Below are 20,617 nucleotides of genomic sequence, written 5' to 3'. Positions count from 1 at the left end.
TTTTACTTATTTGTTCTTCCTTTCATAAAAATTTGACCTTAACGAGTACCACAATGACAATTACAATTCCACTAAATTTCTACCAAAATGGAAAATTGTTCTTGGTTTTGCTGTCTTTTATAGTAGCTCCCTAGAGGATCTATTCCAGCAGCTTCTGACAATACAATGAGCATGCAAGACAGGCATTATCTGCTCCCCATGCACACATGCACCAGGACCAGGAGTTTCCTCATTGCCTTGCACATCACACTCTTTCCTTTGAAGAGAATCCCATTTTCCCACCTGCATCCATCATTCATCTGTCATCCCATTCAACTAGTGAGATTTTTAACTAGATGATTTTTTTTAATCTTTCTTGGCTAACCTTGTCTCTCAAGGTCTTCGTTTGCTTGGACTACAGTTTTAAATCTCAGCTCATTTTCTTTCTCCAGTTCAGCCCCTTGGGAGTAGCAATTAACACAGGCACCTGTTTTACTGGGTTTTGCTTTTTACATATTAAAGGGCAGAAGCAACCTGCTTGGGTTGATCAATGCTTCCTTTTGATCTTACAGGAGCCACACAACAATATCCATCTGCACAACCTGAGCTGAGTAATTTAGGAATGGTTTAAGGAGAAAACTTCCAGGTGCTCTCGCTTCGGGTTTGAAGGGGACCCATACAGCAAGAGCGTGACCGCTTCTCAAATACTTTTAGGAGCCGCAGATGTCCTCCTCTGAATCTTACCCTCCTCTTCTGATTCACGGGATGAAAGTGCCTCTAAAGAGAAACAAAGACCTGTGCTATCAGGAAGCATAGCATTTTCCCATTGCACTTGAAAGAGGATTTTGCTCTTTCAGTTTTGCTAAGATTACACGAAAATGTAATTACCTTCACACTATTCACCTGGGAACCTAAAAAATGAATGCTAATGCAGCTGCATTGGGGGAGGAAAGCTACTGAATGGTAAAAAAATACTTTTTCCTTGAATCCAAAAATTCTTCTTGGTTTTATCAGTTATAATTGATCTAGGCAGCATAGAAACGTGATGCACATTTTTTTTTTTGCACTGCTCTAGAACTCCACAGTTGCTGAATATGGGAGCACCAGTGTGTTTATTTTATTTTATTTTAATTTAATTTAATTTTATTTTATTCTGTAACAGCTTGTACTTTATTATACATGCAACCCTGCCATACCTGCCAGGTGATGCTCCCTCTGTCCAAAGTGTTATCTTCCTGATGTCATCTCCCTCTTGGGGCCACTGAACTGCCCTTGTTTTCTTCTGGAGCAGAGTAGATAGAGTAGTTGGAGCAGGTAGTGAGCAGGGGGAGAGTTCCAATTTATAACCACAGCCTTCTTACAGGTATTTACACTTAAATCGGCACCTTCGGAGAGTTATAAAGGGTTTTCAGGATGGAAAGGAGGCTGCCCCTCATCCAAGATACAGGCTGGAATAAACTAAGGCTGGTCTCTCTTGGGCTTCAGAAGGTAGAGAAAAGGAGCACGTTCTGGGAGTTAGTGTAAGTAGGGCATGTCCTTCCCAAACTTGTTCTGGTGGGCGATGCTCTTCGCATCTAGGAGAGCCTGGTGGTGGACACAGGCTTGACGTTAGTAACAAGAAGTAGACAGGTCAACGTAGCTGAGAACCAGCAGGTATGCTTAACCTTTATGGTGCTGGGACCTATGAGCAGTGACCTAGCAACTGCAGTCAATATAGCAAGAGAGACACACCCAGTTTTCCTGGAGTGCTCCTGAGTCCTGCCAAGGTTGGGTGCTGTTCAGGCCTGCCTCAGGAATGGGGCATACTGCCACCAAATGGGGACACCAGGGCAATGCTGTCACTGCGTAAATGTGGCCTAGTCAGCTTCCCCAAAGGACTGCATGAGCACTGAATCATTCTTGTCTCAACCTCCAGCTGCCTTTCCGAGGATCCGAGAATCTGCAGCCTCCTGAGTCTCATTGTCTGGTTCCAAGATTCTGAGATTCAGCTTTCTGTGGGATGTCTGGGGTGTGGCCCCTCACACAGGTGAGGTTGGAGGGGTCTGGCTGTCAGTTCATGAGGCTGGTGGGGTTTGAATTGGCTCAGCTACTCTTAGATGGTCTGGTCCCGTGTGGCTTCTCTACATAACAGACACTGAGAACAGGTCCTAAGGGAGCCCCACCACGGCTGTCTTTGACTTAGTCTGGGCTGGAATAGATGCTTACTCAGATCATGTTAAGGTTCTGCATGTCCTCATCCACAATGTTCCCATCCGGTATGGTCAACCCCTCAGCTAATCCAGAATTGGCTGGCTGGGGCACCTCCTTGGTAGTTGATTTAGAACTGAAGGGTCCCTCCTTGCCTTCTACTTTCATGATTTGCAAGTGACACCAGTATCCATGATGGACTTGGATGGTTTAACTGATCAAGGCCAAGGCTCTGACAGTGGGAGGCACAGTGGGACTAGCTGGGGTAACGAGTATCCAAAGAGGATGCAGGTGCAGGCAACCATGTGCTCCCAGATTATAGCTACCCTCCAGGATTAGGATATTGCAGCCCATTGGCAAGGCCCAACGGCAGATGGGTGAGGTGGTCGCAGCACTCAGGTGACACTTGGCAGCCCCCCAGAAAGTACCCCCATGCTTCATCAAGGTAGCCGAAACCAGCACCAGTTCTGGGTTAAAATTATAAGCAACAGGAAGCAGCAGATGATGGCAGGCAGCTAGGCACTCAGTGTCACCAGTACAGACCCATTCCAGGCCATGTCGATGGTGAACCCTGAGCCTGCAGCCTGGTCCATCTGGTTGCTGGTGGCCTCATGCCCCATGGAAAGGAAGGTGCCATGATCATATTGGTGCAGAGAATTGTAAAGCATGCTGGGGTCCTCCTCAAGTCTGTACTAATTTCCATTGTGGTGATGGGCATCCCAGTCCATGATCAGGATCCACAGCGCATGTCTACTGATGGCCTGGGCATGGTAAGTAGCCACCACCACAGAGTTGAAAAAGCAGAAATCACTTCTCTTTATGGTGTCCTGGAGAAGGTACTATGGCAACACCATTCAAAACCTTTCCTGTCACCAAGGCAGCATGTTGTACCAGTGGCCAGCTGCATGCAGGAGAAGGTACTGGAGCAGATATACTACAAATGGAGTCAAAGGTGGTGCCCTCGCCATGCAGCTTTCAGATCTTCATCTCCCTTGTGTCTTGTAGATGATCCAATGTACTCATCTCTATGACAAATGAACAGTTCAGCATCTGTGGGAGATGTGCAGGCAGCATGAGGCAGCACCCTGCAAGACCCAGCTCCTTCAAACCAAGACAGCACATGATACATGAGACTTACTGAGACATCTCAGAGTGGTGGTTGTCCCACAAGTTATAGTGACCCCTCATATGTTGGTCAGAGATCAGGCCCTTGTGAGCCTGCAGCAGCGGCCACATCAGGATTGGGAGCAAAGGGGGCTTCCATGGGCCCTCCTCCTTCTCCTCTACATTGTCCCCTTCCATGTGTTCCTTCTCCATGGTCTGACCTGAATCACAAGGACCTGCCAGAAGGGTTCCAGGGCTTCTGAAGTGCAAGACAGTAACTGGGCCTAGAGCAAGGGGATGAGGGGATCCTAGCACAGGGCAAGGGTCTCCCAAGAGGGTGTGGAACTGAAGTGAGACACTGACACCCACAGCCAGAGAACAGGAGTTCTAGTCACCCTCCAGTGGCAGGATCAGCATGCCTCTGCCAGACCCATGTGCAGGTGGGGTAGCTACTGGAGTGGTGGCCATGTTACTCTTGAGTTCCCCTTGGGAGGCAACAAATTCAGTGACCACAAGGACCATTTGAAGCTGGAACTCAAAATCACAAAGTTTTCAGGAAAGCGGCATTGTAGTCTGCATCTTGTGTCCTCACCTGGTCCCAAGGCACATTGATGGTGTATCCCCGGCCTTGGCTGAAACCTGTTAGAGGCCATCAGGGGGGACCGGAACCAACCCTTCTCATACTGGTAAATGGAGATATAGGTCATACTGAGGTCTTGGTCAAAGGTGAACTGTGTTCCTTGACCATGGTGTAAATCCCCATACATGATAAGAACCCTGTGATTACCATGCTTTTGTTGCTGTTGATGCATAGCCACATCGTTAAACGTGCAATGCCCATTTCATAAGACTATGCTTGGGCACGGTATCCAGGAGGCCTGATGATGGCTATGTCATTCTGGATCTTCATTCCCAAGACTGCATTCACCAGCCTCAGGATGGAGCTCGAGGCCAGGCATGTGCAGGTGACTGAGTTCCAATGCAGGCAAACTGAGTGATAGGTATCTGCTAGGATGCAGAGTTCTCCCTCATTCCTGTATTGCACTGTCTCCAATAGATTAATGTATTCTGGACTGTGAATCAATGTAAGCTTTTCCTTTTCAGTAAACCGTGCCTGAAAGGACATGCAGCAGTCCAAGGGGCCCTCCTGGATTAGCTGCCCCAATTGTATGGAGCTACTCAGGGCCTTCAGGGAAGCTGTCATCCCAGAGGCAGTGCAATTTATTTAGCTGCTCATCAAACACCAATCAAGTCTTGGCTTCTAAGTTTAAATCCAATCCTTGCAGCCCATGATTAGGTCTTAGTTTCTTCTTTGCTAAGCTTCCTCATTTTACCTTTCTTCTTAACTTCTGCTAGTCTGTGGGTAGAGCAAAGTATGGCACGCTTCTTAACATCTCACTTGGAGATGATGTTGGAGTCATGGGGGGTTGAGTAGGGGTTATACCTACTCCTTCTGTGCCTAGTTGTGGTGAAATCCTGGCCAGTGGAGGTCACGGTCAGGGAGACTTAACCCCTGAGGAGGTTTTATGGGTATGGTGGAGGTGACTGAAGGGGCTGGGGTAACATGAGAACCCCACATCCCAGCCCCATCCCAGACTCCCTTTTCATGTGTGTTTAATTTATAAAACAAAGTTTTTGTAACTTAATGTACTCCTTTCCACTTTTTTTCTAATCTGCGTAGAAGCCTTATGAATACCCATGTATTTTCTGCAAATAAAATTCAGTTTAGGGCTAGCTTTATTTTAGAATAGAAGTTCAATCAAGTAATATAAGCTTGGGGTCTTAATGGGAACTTAAAAGTTTGATTAATATCCCAAGGCTGGGATGCCTCAACCATTTTATAAAAGTAGAATAAAGTTTCAGACCAGGTAACCAAGGGAAATAATGTGTGTGTTTCAATGAAGTAAAATTAGAGTAGGTATAATTCTGGTTGTCTAGCAGTTGATCTTATCATTGTAATAACCATATCTAACATGGGAAATTTATGTGTTCTGGAAAAAAATGAAGACTTTTATGTGGCTTTTTTTTTAAAAAACAACAACAAAGCAGGAAAACCTTGTACTTTAGATTGTTAAGAAGGAAAACAAGAGTAGAGAATAAAGAGAAAAAGGTAATAAAACAGAAATATTGATAGCACTTTTATGTATTTAGCAAATAATAATGATGTATGTAAAGCACTACCATAGAATCAAACACATAGTTCTATGTTATATCCAAATTACATGGTACTTTGAGATACAGAATATCACTTCTTTGAGGCTAATAACAACCCTGTGTAGATATCCAGAATACCTGTTAACAGTATTAGAATTAAAGGTAATGTGAACTGAGGTCAACAAACTTTGTTGAGTACCAGTTATGTGCTAGGCACTGCACTAGATGCTAAAGATGTAGTAATGAGAACAAATGCCCAATTGTGGGTTAAGAAGACAGTTTGAAAAAATTATACACCCTAAATTTCACCAAAACTATAGCAAAGAATGTTTTTCCTAAAAATAGACATATGCCACAAAAATGTAGAAAGCAAAAGAAAAGATTTGAGCGATAAAATGTTCGAAGCCAGAAAGAGTATAGACCAGGAGTACGAAACCTAGGAGACAAAAGAAAGCCAAATCCCAAACAGACAGTGGAAAAACTGAGAACAACACAACCTGTATATGATACTCCACACTACTACTGATATTGCAAATGAGACATGAACACACATATTCATAGGCTTGATTGAGGAGGGAGAGCAGACATCTCTTTTTCTATGGAATAAAGAAGTGTCCTGGCCCTGGACCATAGTTTAGGAGTTTCCATACTCTGGCTGCCAAAACAACCTGAATTCTCCCTGTATTTTAGTGAGCTGAATTATTCCAATGAAACCAGCTCCCTGCTCAGTTTTGAAAGGCAGGAAGAAAGGGAGTCAGAAAGACCAAAAAAAATCTGTCTGTCCTTGGGGAAGATTGCTGAAGGCTTTAGAGAAGTGATTAGATCCTTCTTTGCTTTCACTCTCATATCACCACTACCTCTGCCAAAAGACTAGAAGTTTATTCTCTGGAGAGAAGAAAGGGTCTTTGGCACAGTGGAACAGATGGATGCATATTAAAAAGAGAAAAATTAAGTGTCCATATATGTTCAATGCTAAAGGCAGGAGGCACCACCCCTCTTCCTCCACGTGACTTCTAAAGCCATTGCAGCTAACTATTGCTCTCTAAGCAGGAGAAGGTGACTCCTCTAGAGTTCTAACCAACTCTCCTCCCACCCCACAGATGGGCCTAAAGATACTGACACTAGAAATTCTTAAAAGAAATATCTTGCCGAATTTATCTGGCAGAGAAGCTCAAATTCAGAGAGCTCTGCTCATAGCCTCCACTTGTTAGTGCACCAATCTTAGTCATGAGCAGACAATCAAGAATAAATAGACATATGAGATAAACTTCTCATATGAAGCCTCATATGAAGCCTAGAGAGTAAAACAAACAAACAAACAAACAAACAAAAAGCAACTTGGAGAAAACAAACTGTGTAGGGGGAAAAAACATCAACAATAACAATCCAACAACTGACATTACAATTCTCTGAAAGATAAGAAACTACATTTCACCTATGAAACAAGTCAATACTATAAAAAAATTACTGACAATAAAAAGGGACTTTGGAAATTTTGCCGTATTAGAGAAAAAAGTGAAAAACTCAATAGGGGGCTGAAAGACAATGTTAGCTCAATTTTTATAAAAGTAAATTAATGAGTGCTGGCCTGTGAACATAAAGGTCACAGGTTCGATTGCCAGTCAGGACATATGCCTGGGTTGCAGGCCAGGTCCCCAGTGGGGACATGCGAGAGGCAACAGGTTGATGTTTCTCATACATTGATGTTTCTCTCCCTCTTTCCTTCCCCTCTCCCTCTAAAAATAAAATCTTTTTTAAAAAAAAAAAAATAAAAATAAATTAAAAATCAATGAGATGGAAAACAAAAGATAAAAATTACGAGCATTATTTCTAAAGTTTCAATGTTTAAATAATAGGTTTTCAGAATGTAAATACAAAGAAAACAGAGGGGAAAGAATGCAAGAAGATTTCACACAACTGCAAACCATAGAAAAAGGCCCATAAAATGCCGAACAAAATAGATGAAAGTAAGTAAGTAGATTCATATCAAGGCAAGTCACTGTGAAATTTCAGAAGCCTGAGAGTAAAAGTTCCACACACTTATTTAAATAAATCAGGACACATCTAAAGGAAGAGTAATCTGAATGGCATACCGGAAGCAAGAAATCAGTAGATTAATGCTTTCAAAAGTCTGAAGTAAAGGTATTTATAACCTAAAATTTTATAGCCAGCCAAATATTCAATCTAGTGTCAGGGTAAAATAAATACATTTTTAGACATGCCACATGCAAAAATAAATGCCTCCCTTATGAAGATGATGAAAAATATCTGTCACTAAAATATGGGAATAAACTAAGGAATCAGAAAAGAGAGAGGAAGAGAAGGAATTAGAGAGAGAGGAAGAAAAGGAAAAAAGAGAGAGGGAGAAAAAGAATCGAAAACTGAACAAAAAGAAAGGGTATTTGTCATGAAAGGAGAAGCCACAAAGGTCACGCATTCAGACTGGAGCAGTGCAGTTTAGGAGGCAGATTTGGGGAGTTTTCACGATGCCCTTCGTAACTTTATTACGTTTTGAATCTAACTAAACTACTGAAATATGCCCTCTTTTGAACAAGGGAGTAAAATCAAGAAGGAGGAATGCATAAATTTCAGGAACCAAGTAAAAAAATTGAGAAAAGGTAAAGGGATTCCAAACATTATTGAAAAAGGAAAACAAGGTATTGTCTGGGAAGTTCAGATGAAAGAATTTCTCAAAGAAATTCTCCAAGGAAAAAAAAATGATAAATGTCTTAATGTTAATAAAAACAGTGCTAAAAGGCTAATAAAAACTATTAGAAGAACGATGTCAAGTGGAAAAACTATTAACTTTAGTAAAAATAAGTAAAAAAGGAAACAATCATACAACAATGCTCTTTGTAAAAAATATTGGCATAGGCCTAATAATGAATAATGAACAGTGAAACAGAGTGGTGAATCACAAAAAATTAAGTCTAAAAAGTCAGCAGAAGATATATAAATTAAAAATAGGAGTAGACACACATTATTTAGAAATACAAAGGTGTGTAAATGCATAAAGAAACAGCTACAAAAGGACTAAAAACTGAAAAAGATCCAAAACAGCTAAAAACTACTTGCCAGTTAGAAGGGGTCTGATTAGCAATGAGGGGCAACTGGTAGGGAACCATTTTACTTTGTTAACTTTGTAGTATTATTTAGCTTTTTAAACATGTGCAGATAGATAGACAGATATAGATAGATATAAATATTAGGCCATTAAAATGTCCAGCTTAATTATCATTTTATCTCCAGTCCCCAGCACAGTAACTGACAAGTGGTAGGCCTTTAATAAGCATTTATTGAAAGTGAAAATAAAGGACAAGTCATATCATATTCTGGAGGTGACTTCAGCAGAATAAGTGGAGCATGTAGATAAAAATTCATAGCAGAGAACAGTTAGTTGTGCCCATCTCCTTTCAAAAATGAATAGAGTTCACCACTTTTTCACCCTCCCCTAAAGTTTCAGAGGTATTTTATATCATCGTAAAGACATAAGAAGTAGTGTAGTTGTGGTGGTGGTGGCAGCAGCAGTAGTGTTATCCTCATATTGGCAACATGAGCCCTGGCTGGTATGGCCCAGTGGATTGAGTGCTGGCCTGAGAACCAAACGGTCATGAGTTCAATTCTCAGCCAGGGCATAAGCCCAGGTTGTAGGCCAGGTCCCCAACAGCGGGTACCCAAGAGGCAACCATACATTGATGTTTCTCTCCCTCTCTTTCCCCCCTTCCCTCTCTCTAAAAATAAATAAATAAAATCTTAAAATATATATATATATATATATATATATATATATATATGTATATATTTGCAACATTACATGTTCTGCTCACCAACATAACATTCAAAGTCATAATATCTGAAAACATCTTAGGTTTCTCTAGCGGAGTAGAATACATGGAAAAGAAAATAGCTTCGAAGCAAGACAGGCCCATTCACAAATAGCGTTCTTTTTTTTTTATTTTAATTTTTAAGTCATGTTTATTCAATTACAATTGTCTCAATTTTCCCCCTTTGCCTTCCTTCATACATCCTACCCTGCCCCCCTCTCCCACAGTCAATCCCCACTCTGTTGTCCATGTCCATGGGTCATTCATACATGTTCTTTGTTTAGTCCCTTCTCCTTCTTTCTACCACTGTTCTCTTTCCCCATCCCTTCAGGTCCATTTCAGTCTGCTCCATGTTACCATGCCTGTGGTTTATTTTCTTCATTAGTTTATCTTGCTTAATTATAGGCGAGATCATATGGTATTTGTCTTTCACTGACTAGCTTATTTCACTTAGCATAATATTTCCCAGTTCCATCCATGTTGTCGCAAAACAGGAGTTCCTTCTTTCTTAAAAAAAAAAAAAATGCAGATCGATTTTATTTATTTTTTAAATGTCAAAATCCATTATAAAATATTAAAAATTTAAATCCATTGTAAAGTCTCAGCAATTAAAACAAAATGGCACCAACACAGAAATAACCAAGTAGATCAATGAAATAAAATGAGCATTCTAGAAACAAATGTATATATTTGTCTAACAATGTAATCTATGATTAAATTGATATTTCAATTTAGAAATATACATTTCTAAATTGAAAATAAGGGGAAAATAAGGTACATGGACTACTATTACTTGAAATAAAACAAATATAGAGCTTTATTTCACACGTTATACAAAAAAAAGTCAGGTGAGTTAAAAATCAATATGTAAAATCTAAGGAGCTTTTGAAGAAAACACAAAATAATATTTTTCTTACCCTTAAGTAACATTTTCAAACCCAGAAGCTATAAAGTAAAATATTGACAATATGACTATATTAAACAGTTAAGACTATATAGTAATATACATATTAAAAAAACTTAAAGGATAAGTAATGGAAAAGGAAAGTATTTGCAACACATCTAAAAAAGGGTTAATAGTTGTTTTTTTTTTTTTAGGGAAAAAATTCTACAAACATTTAATAACAAAATGGATAAAGAATACCAAAAAGTCATTTAGAGCTTTTTTAAATAATAGAAATAGGCAAGAAATATACTAAAACAGGTTTAGTTTCAAAAAATAATAAAGTAACAACACATCATTGTCACAATCAGATAAGTATTAAAAATATTGGTAATGTCGAGTATTTGTGACTGTGAAAGGAACTGGGTATTCATAGACTCTTTTTCTTCATCTTCTTAAATCAGTCCCTTTAGCATATCTTGCAGTGCTGGTTTTGTGGAGGTGGATTCTTTTAGCCTTCTTTTGTCTGGGAAACTCCTTATTTCACCTTCCATTTTAATTGAGAGACTTGCTGGGTAGAGCAGTCTTGGTTGCAGGCCTTTGCTTTTTATGACTTGGAATATTTCTTGCCATTCCCTTCTGGCTTGCAGGGTTTCTGTTGAGAAGTCAGATGTTAGCATATTGGGGCTCCCTTGTATGTTACTACCTCTTTCTCCCTTGCTGCCTTTAGGATTCTTGATTTGTTTTGATATTTGCCATTTTAATGATGTTATGTCTTGGAGTGGGCCTCATTGGGTTCCTCTTGATTGGGACCCTCTGTGCTTCTTGGACTTGTGTGGTTTTTCTCTCCTCCAAGTAGGGAAATTTTCCATCATTGCTTTCTCAAACAGGTTCTCTATCCCTTCGTCATCCTCTTCTCCTTCTGGTATCCCTACTGTATGGATATTATTACCTTTCAGGTTGTCCTGCATTTCCCTCAATGCCTCTTCATTCTTTCTGAGTCCTTTTTCATTTTCTTGCTCTTTCTGGGAGCTTTTTTCTACCTTGTCCTCCAGTTTGCTGATTCATTCCTCTGCTTCGTCTAGCCTGCTTTTGATTCCTTCTGCTGTGTTCTTCAATTCAGAAATTGTATTCTTCATTTCCTGTTGTCTCTTATTAATAGTTTCTATGTCCTTTTTCATGCCGATATAGTTGGCAGTAAGTTCCTTTTAGTTTCCCTGCAGTTTTTTATAATTTTCTCTGAGCTCACTGAGCTCATTGAGCTTCCTTAGAACCATTGTTTGGAACTCAATATCTGAGAGTTTACTTACCTCTATTTCATTTAGTTCTCTTTGTGGGGATTCCTCCTTTCCCTTTGACATGGGGTGTTTCTTTGTTTTCCCATTATTTGCAAGACTCTTCTTTTTTGCTTCTGCTTCTTAAGTTGATCTTTCTTGATTTCCTGACTTTGTAGTGTGTACTTCTATATAGACGACCACTGTTCTTTCTTTCTTGTTCTGCCTCTTATGATGTCAGATGTTGACCCTGTCTGATCTTAGGCAGTCTATTTGACACTTCTAGGAATTTACTGTCTGTGGCTGTCTCCTTCAGCTGTTGATCTAGTCACTCTGCACTCAGCAGGCTGGCTTAGACACCACAGGGAGGGGCAGAGTCCCTCCTGGGGGCGGGGTTATTGGGTCCTCTCTTGCTGCTGCTGCTCAGGAGAGTGGTCTGCCTGAGCTAGATGGCTGCTGCCATACAGGGAATGAGTCAGCACCGGGATCCTGCTGGCTACTCTGTCAGTACTATCCCCAAAGCCTCTGTCTCCAGTCTCTCCTCAAGTGTCTGTAGCCCACTCTTCCCCCACCTTTGCCAAAGCCTAGGGTAAGTGGCTGCAAATAAAAATTTATATGTTGACCCTTAAAAGACTCTTTGCATCTTTAGCTGCTTGTCTCTGGCAGAGAGCAACCCTGCTGATTTTTCACAGCTGGCTGTTATCTGAGTACTTTTGGGGCTCTGGTGCTGTAGGCTGGAGATCTTTTCTTATGGTTTAGACCCTGCTCACCTCAAGGGGATCCAACTGGCTCTTTCAATATCCTTCTGCTGCTGCTGCCTGTGGACACCCCACCAGCCTACTCAAGCCTCTACTGCACTCCTTACCAGTTAGGTTGTGCTAAAGCTGATTCTTCTGTTTGTCTGAGGTTATAAGGCTCCTCGCTTGCTAATGTTCAGTTGATTGTTCCAGGTGATTTCTCCAAAATTTAGTTGTAATTCCAGATTGTTCCTGGGAGGAGGTCAGTGTGACTTCCACTCACTCCTCTGCCATCTTTGTTCTCCTCTGAGTTCTAAGTTTTTAATTATAGGAAAAATAACTGGTGTTAATTCAAATAACTTGCTACTAAAGACTTTGAGATTAGGTTAAATGTAGGTGAGCTTTGCCACCTAATGTGTTACAGAAACAGCTTTTGGATTTCAGAATTACAGGGAAGAACAGCTTCTTCCTGCCTCCACCTTTGCCTCTCTGTGGTCTCTTCTGAAAACACCAGTTCTTAGAGTGACTGCATGACCTAGAGAAAAACCATTTAACTTAACTTCTCTTTGCTTGTTTTCTCAACTTTAGAAGACAGTAATAGCCCCTACCTTTATGTATATCCTTTATGATGAGGAAACATTCGAGATATTTGGACATATTTAAATGGGTGAAAAGCATTTTTCTCTGGAATAGTTGTTTTATTGCCCTACCTAAAAAAATCAGACTTATTATAAGGTAAAAACGAAAGCTGCTTAACTACTTTTCTACCTCCCTTTCCACCCCTGTATCCCTTCATTTCAAATGCATCCTTTCCGCTGTCCACGACCATCTGGAGAACATAAACAACTATTTTAAAACTCAGATGCCCAGCCACTGAGAATTCCCTAATTGAGTTACACTGCAGTCAGCTGCACAGAACCACACCCAGAGCCTTGGCATGCTCCCACACTGCTGTAGAAATTTACAAAGATGCCAAGGTTTCCAACTGGGAGGTGTGCTGCTTCAGAAAATATCTGTTCTGCCCTCCCTCCAATTTCCCATTTATGGGCATTTTTCATTTGATCTTGAAAAACACATGGCCAGCATCTGTCTGTGAATAACTATTTGTCAATGTGTAAAACATGTATTAAATGTTCTGCTTATAGAGATTTCTGCAAAACAAAATTCAGGCTATGCTTTTCAGTGAAATTATTTTCTGAGCCAAGTTATTGAACAACTACATAGGTATTGATATGAAGAAGATCTTGATCTCACCAAATGTAGAAATTCCACTTATAACTAAGCCTAACTACTGAAATAATTATTTTCATTTTATAGCGTTTTTTTTTTTTACTATTCTTATTGTTGTTTTTCACAAAAAGAACTTTAAACACTGAATCATTAAATTCTGACACTAAACTTCAAAGTAGGGCATCATTACCACCTTTTAATATTGAAGAAACTGAGGTTTGAGGAAGTTAAGTGAGTAGTTCTAAAATTAAGGTAGTCTAAATTCAAATTCACAAGTCAGTATTCTTAAATTAAAAATTAAAACTACATGACATTCTTTCAATTATTTGTGGTTTTTTATTTACCCATTAATTCAACAACATGTTCTATAGAATGATATAAATGGACTCAAACTTTGTGTTGAAGTAATCACAGTAGATAAATTCTCAGAGTATTTTATGTGTGACCAATTTTGAGGATAAAGAGAAATAATAGATATTGCATCATTTAATGATACTTTATAAATAGAATTTTCTTATCTATACCCAAGAAAATGTATTACATTAGGTCATAGATACATTCTAGCATTTTTCACAAATATTCTTTCGATTCATTCAATAAGCATTGTTAAGCACTTAAGAGATGCTTGGTATTGGTTTTAAAATGCCCATATTTGAAGAATGATCTGGCCCCTGTCTATGAGTTTTTTTGGATTCTAATTGCAATATTGTGATTTATAAAAAGAAATATATATTCGGTCTCTGTTCCTGGCACATAGCTCCTAAAACCCTAGTAATTTTCTATAAAAGAGCCATTAGGGCATCTTTTATTATAACATGTGGACTTTTATCATTGGTTCCTGAAATAGGTCCAGAACCATAAAAGTGAAAGGAGTGTCTTTTTATATTCTTAACATGCTCCTCTCAAACACACTTGAGGAAATCTCCCTAGGAAATCACCTAAGGATGGGAGCCTGTTGCCAGGTAGATCAACCATGATTAGAGCATTGGAAATTTTAGTCTCACCCCAACCTTTCCCCTTCTTCTATCCTCACCACCCCCCCACCTCATAGGAAAGGAGAGTGGATGGAGATTGAATCACTCACCAATGGCCAATGTTTTTAATTAAGTAAGCCAATGTAATGGATCCTCCATAAAATCCCCAAAAGTGGGGATTTGGAGAGTTTCTGAGATGATGAACATGTGGAAGTTTTAGGAGAATCCCACATACTTTTCCCTGTATACATCTTTTGCCTAGTGTTCTTGAGTTATATCCTTTTATAAGAAACCCATAACCTAGTAAGTAAATGTTCCCTAAGTTCCTTGAGCCCGTCTAGAAAATTAATTGACACTCAGGTGTGTAGATGTGGCTGTGCACAAAAATCAACTCATCTTGATGTTCTGGACTTTTTAAAGTCTTCATTCTGTGTCCTCTAACCAACCTTCCTGTTCTTAGCAAGTATACCAAAGTCTTCTATTTGATATTATCTGTGTTCCTTAAACTTACACAGATATTTTTGTTAGTAACATTCATAGAAATGGCATGGCAACTGAGATAAATATCAAACTGCTGATAGTATCAATTATAAACAGTCACATATCACAAGACTACTAGGAGGTGTGGACTTTGACTTATATTACATTCTTTGTCCATTTGTCTTATCCATTATTAGTACTTGTGTTATACTCTAAAAGTGTACTGTAACAGGAGTCTGTTAGAAATAACCTGCTCAGATTGCTGGGTCATCATCTGTCTGCTCTGACCCTACACCCACATAAGTAAATTGCCCTATAATAAATTCTGTTATATTTTATGGTGCTGCCTGCATCATTTTTCAGTCTTAAGATATTTTCTCACCATGGTGGCCATTACAACTTTGCCCCATTGTCAGATACTGAGGTTAGAGTGAGTTAATGAGAAGCTCAAGCAACAAATTGCAAGTGGTATTTGATGGTGGGGGGGTGTTAGGAGGTAAACTGAGGCATAAAAATTTTTAAGTTTATTTGAACAAAAATAGACCCTAATTGGTCTGAACCAAACTGGAAGTGGTTAGAAGTGCTCACCAACAGGAACTAGAGGAAAGACATGTAGGGAAGGTATAAAAGCAAAGAAAGAAAATGATTTTATTGGCCACAGCTTCAAGCCTAGTTGGCTATTTTTGACTGGTTATCCTTAGATTTCAATTTCATACCCTTGAGGCCATTTATAGGCTTTGATTTTTGGTTGTTTACACAGGCTACCAACACATTAAAGCCACATCTGTCTATGGCCTCCTTGTTTTAATTTACCAGGGAACAGGGGAAAGTCTTGTTGGACTTCTTATCTAACTCTTACCTGCAGGTAGATAGTGTCAGATTTAAGTTAAATTGTAGGGCACCCAGAGGAGCTTTTGAATGTGCAGAGCAAATAGAGAGATGAAGAGATCAGAGTCTTAAAGGCCAAAGAAAAGGAGATATTCAAGAAATAGGATGTGTTCAGTAATGTACAGAGCTACAAATCGTACAATGAGGCCAGAATATAGAGTTTGAATGCATCTGTTCTACCATGGTGACCTTAATGAGGGTGGCTTTAGTAGTGTGGACAGCAGTGGCCGAGGTAACTGGGTCCCTACTCAACTCTGGTTATAGAAAGAGTGGTAAGACATTATCCATGCTCTTAGGTTTTCAGACTCTGGAGAAACTAAGAGGTCATAAAGAGTCATTTACTTATTTTTCCTTTTTTTTGTCCTTACCCAAGGATATGTTTTCACTGACGAGAGAGAGAGAGAGAAAGAGAGAGAGAGAGAGAGATCAATGTGAGAGAGAAACATGATGGGTTGTCTCCTGTATGCTCCCCCACCAGGGACTGAACCTGTAACTTTTTGGTGTACAGGACAAGAGTCATTTACTATTCAATAAATATTTCTTGAGCATTGCTATGTGCCAGACATTAAGCTCTGAGGATAGAATAACACACAGAGAAAGCAAAACCCTTGCCTGCATGGAGTCTCATTATAGTGTAGAAAATATTCAATAGTTAAATAATCATATAATATCAAAAGCTGAATTTGCATGAAAGGAAAAATGAAACCATATAAAGGGAGATCTATTGATGAAAGTTAGTATTTTAGTTCAGATAATAAGTGACGAAACTTGGACAAAAACCTAAAGGAAATGTGTGAGCAAATAATATGCTTATTTTGAAGTGTCATGTCCCAGACAGAGGCAACTTTAAGTACAAAGCCATTCCCTCCTGCAGGAAATTGCTCAATGTGTTTTGGAAACCTCCAGGACACTAAAGTGGCTAGAAAACTTGAGCAAGGAGGAAGGCAATAAAAGAGACAGTCAAGTGACTGTAACTACAGTATATTAGTCAGCTTGGGCTGCTATAAAAACATAATATAGACTGGGTGACTTAAACAACAGACATTTATTTCTCACAATTCTGGTAACCAAAGTCAAAGTGCAAGTAGTTCCTGCCTGGTGAGGGCCCACTTCCTGGTTTGCCAACATCTCTCTATGTCTTCCCATGGTCTTTCCTTGGTGCCTGCTCATGAGCTTTTTTTTTTTTTTTCTTTTTCTCTCTCTCTCTTTCTACATGTATGAGGGCATTAACCCCATCATGAGAACCCTACCATCATGACCCAACCTACACCTAATTATCTCCCAAAACCCCCATCTCCAAATACCATCACAGTGAAGACAGGGCTTCAACGAATGAATTCTGGGTGGACACAAATATTTAATCCATAACATACGGCCCAAAACTGGGCTGGGTAAGTGTTGTAGTACTCTAGATAAAAGAGGAGTCACTGGTAGCTGGCACAGTTCAGAAAGCTTCAGAGAATAAATCAGATTTAACTCAAGTTTTATAAGAAAGAATTAAGTCATATGTGCAGGACTGCAATGGTAAACAATTTGAGTGGATGGGTTATCATCAAGAACAAAAGCAAAAGTAAAAATTAATATAAGGTCAACCTAACTGGCAAGGAACATCAGAGCAAGCATGGTTGGAGAAGAAACCAGGAGTTAGATAGTCTGAATAGAAAATCTTGAAAGTCAATCTAATGGGCACCCACAGAGATCTTTGTAGTTTTGTATTAGATAACAAGGTGCTTTAGAAAGTTGAAGATAGCAGTGGCATGTGTCTAGGATGAATGGAAAAGAAAATACTCAGAAGCAGGGAGGCAAATTAAATTATTACAATAACCCAAATGATCTGATAAGGTTTACAACTAAGATCCTTGCCACTGGAGTAGAAAAACAATAGCAGAAATGATGAATGAACAATAACCAAGTTTAAAAACTTGCCAATAAAGAGGGATGACTAAAAGTATGATGGTGATGGCACCATTACTATATAGACAGTCAGCCAGAGCGTGGGGAATTGTCCATTGGCCAAGATGGTGCAGGGGGAGGCTGCCAAAAGCTAGAAAGATGAATGGACAGGACCCTAGTGCACAAAAAGCTAGCAAGATAATTGGATAGGGAAAAAAAGCCCTCTCCTCCCTATCCCTATAAGAACCCCAAGCGTGAGCAGGAAAGGGGATGGTCTTGGAGATGAGAGTCCACCGTTCTTCCAGATTGCATCCCCTGAATAAACCTCTTTCCTTTTTCACCAGCACCTGTCTCACAAGTTTGGCTTTTGTTGTGGCAGACACTTGAACCTGCATTTTTCAGTTACAGCATCATTGACAGAAAAGCCAGAAAACTGCAGGGGAAGAATCAGGTTTGGGAGTGGGTGAGGAGAAGTGTTATTATAATTTGAGGAAATCTAGGACATCAAGGTGGAGATATCCTGAAGTACTTGAAGATGTAGAATGAAAATTTGTGAGAAAGTTGGGGGTCACAAGATAGGTTAAAAGTCTGGTCTGATTCAGTTTGAGTAACCAACCCCCACACCAAGCATAGTAACTGAAATGTGACAATAAATGATTGCACTGTGAATGAAAAGTGATCACACCACAAACTGGTCCTTGTTTTGATGGAATAAAGCAGTAGGTAAGGCATTGAATTTTGGAATGTGATAGTGTTTGGTAGAAGAGAGAAGAAAAAGAAAACAAGATTATGCTAAGCACATTTTAGAAAAGAACCAAGTGTACATGAATTCCCAGTAGAAATCCCAGGCTTACAAGTACAGAGACTATGACTGGGCCCACAGGAAAATCACGCCGTTTATCACCTCATTTAGGTTTTGTACAATGTAAGTAGAGGTCGTTTTGGGAAAAGAGGGGGCCCAACAGTTCTCTGGCACAGGTGAAAGGGGTCAATTTTCTTAAGAAGGGTCTCTAAATAGCATCAAAAGAACTATAAGCTTTTGCCTTTCCTCCCTCCATGGATGCAGAGAGAATCTAACATTGCTCTTCCACAGCTTTATTTAGGCCTGGAGGGGAGCCAACTCTCTATTGTTCAAGTTCACATTTTAGCTGATGATGGAAATTCACACATTCACTATGAGACCATCCTGGGGAGCAGTCCTCAGTGAGGGACTTTGGAAAAAATACTACATTCTAGGACAAACATGCTTTCCAGAGAGAGAATGATTTTCTTAAGACAAACAAACATATCAGCCAGGGAGAAAACAGATCTTTGTTTTACATGTTTACCACAGGAGAGATAACTGCTGAAAAGTTTGAAAGTAATGATAAGCGTCATGTCCTCCATTAATTATTTTGTTAGATTGAAAGAGAAAAACCACCACACTGTTCTGACATTTTCCTGTGATTATAAGGGGAGACCCACTTTGCTCTCCATAAACTATAAGTTCTTTAAAAACTCAGAATCTTGAAACAAAAAAAGAGTGAAAGAGAGAAAGAATCTTCATTATCAAACGTATAAAAAAATCTTGGGAGCCCAATATGAATTTGGGAAGGAAAAAGTAATAGCTGTGAGACTTTTGACATGTATTTAACCTTACTTAACTTTGTAAAATAGATTTTTTTACACATTTTTTTGTGGATGGTTCTCCACAGAAAAACCACCCATACCGACCCCATCTAAAGTAGACAGGTAGTCATTCTGTATAAATCACTCTGGTTCAAGTCCTAGCTGAGCAGGTATTACTATCTGATATGTGTTTGCTGATTAATCTGCTTAGGATCTGCCTCACCTGAGCATATTATAATCTCCAAGAAGACAATGACTTTTCCTTGTTTACATCTCTATTCCTAATACCTACAAGAGTAACTTGAACATAGTAAGTGCTCAATAAATATCCATTGAATGCATTCAAATAGGTTGCCATTAAATACTAGTTCTCTTCTTTTCCATCCCAAATTCATATGGCAAATATGCAGTTTATATGTATAGAAATAGATCTAGCCTTTCAAGTGGGGCTCCTTACAAAACTGGGAGACAGAGAATGAGTATGCATGAATTATTGATCTTACAGCCAACAGTGAATTTATTCTATTACATTCACATTGTGCATGGTTTGAATTGCTATTGTAACCTCTCCATTTATATAAAATGAGATAATACATGTACCCAGCATGATGTTGGCCCATAAAGTAGTTGCTTATACATGTTAGTTTCCTTTCCTTTCCATTGTATGTATTTCTGCTGTTTATAATATGTTTTGGAATATAAATAAAAAGCTTATAGGAAAAAAAAACTCAGCAGAATCTCACAAATTCTGATTCCCACAAAAACTATCTAAGAAAAAGGATCCAGAACATTCCAGTTGACTTTAGGGTTGCTGCCTGATTTCATTAAGCATGACCTGATTTCTTTTATTTCCTGGAAAAGGGCTTTTGTCATAGTACTTCTAATGTGCTTTTATTTCCCTCTAAGAAAAGCTCTATAGAATTCTGCCTTAGATTTATTTTTAAGTAAATTTTTGAGATGGCAACTCAAAGTGTATTAAGTTCGAAATACTCTAATCTTTTCCCAAACTTTGTTTTGTATGGAGGAAGAAAAAAAACATTAATAGACCCCTAATTTGATAAAATTTCTCAGCACTTCATTCTGTGAGAATATTTTTACTAAAACTCATTAGCTTTTTTTTATTAATTTATTTATTTTTTCAAATACATTTGTCTCTGCCTACCCCCCACCACTTTCCCTTGCCCCCTCCCTCCCTCCCTCCCTCAGCTCTTCCCCTTTGGTTTAGTCCATGAGTCCTTGCTATATGTTCCTTGACTTTCCCCTTCCCTTCCTTTTCCCCTGCCCCCCCCCCCTTCCCTCTTGTAAAACTCATTAGCTTTTAAAATATTATACTGGCTCTGATTTTCATGTAACATACTGAACTATGAGTCAGTTCAAATTAGATTTAATATAGGACTTCATT

The 20,617-nt window shown here is 39.3% G+C and overlaps 1 pseudogene; it reads right to left on the bottom strand.

The window, feature by feature from the left end:
• Positions 1-1,494: 1,494 nt before the first annotated feature.
• LOC129084133 (histone deacetylase 6-like) overlaps positions 1,495-20,617 on the bottom strand; it is a 51,310-nt pseudogene continuing 32,187 nt past the window's right edge.

The sequence above is a fragment of the Pteronotus mesoamericanus genome, unplaced genomic scaffold (assembly GCF_021234165.1).
Source record: "Pteronotus mesoamericanus isolate MK-2021 breed Mesoamerican mustached bat unplaced genomic scaffold, CSHL_Meso_final scaffold_174, whole genome shotgun sequence".
NCBI lineage: Eukaryota > Metazoa > Chordata > Mammalia > Chiroptera > Mormoopidae > Pteronotus > Pteronotus mesoamericanus.
This window is presented reverse-complemented; position numbering and strand designations above follow the sequence as displayed.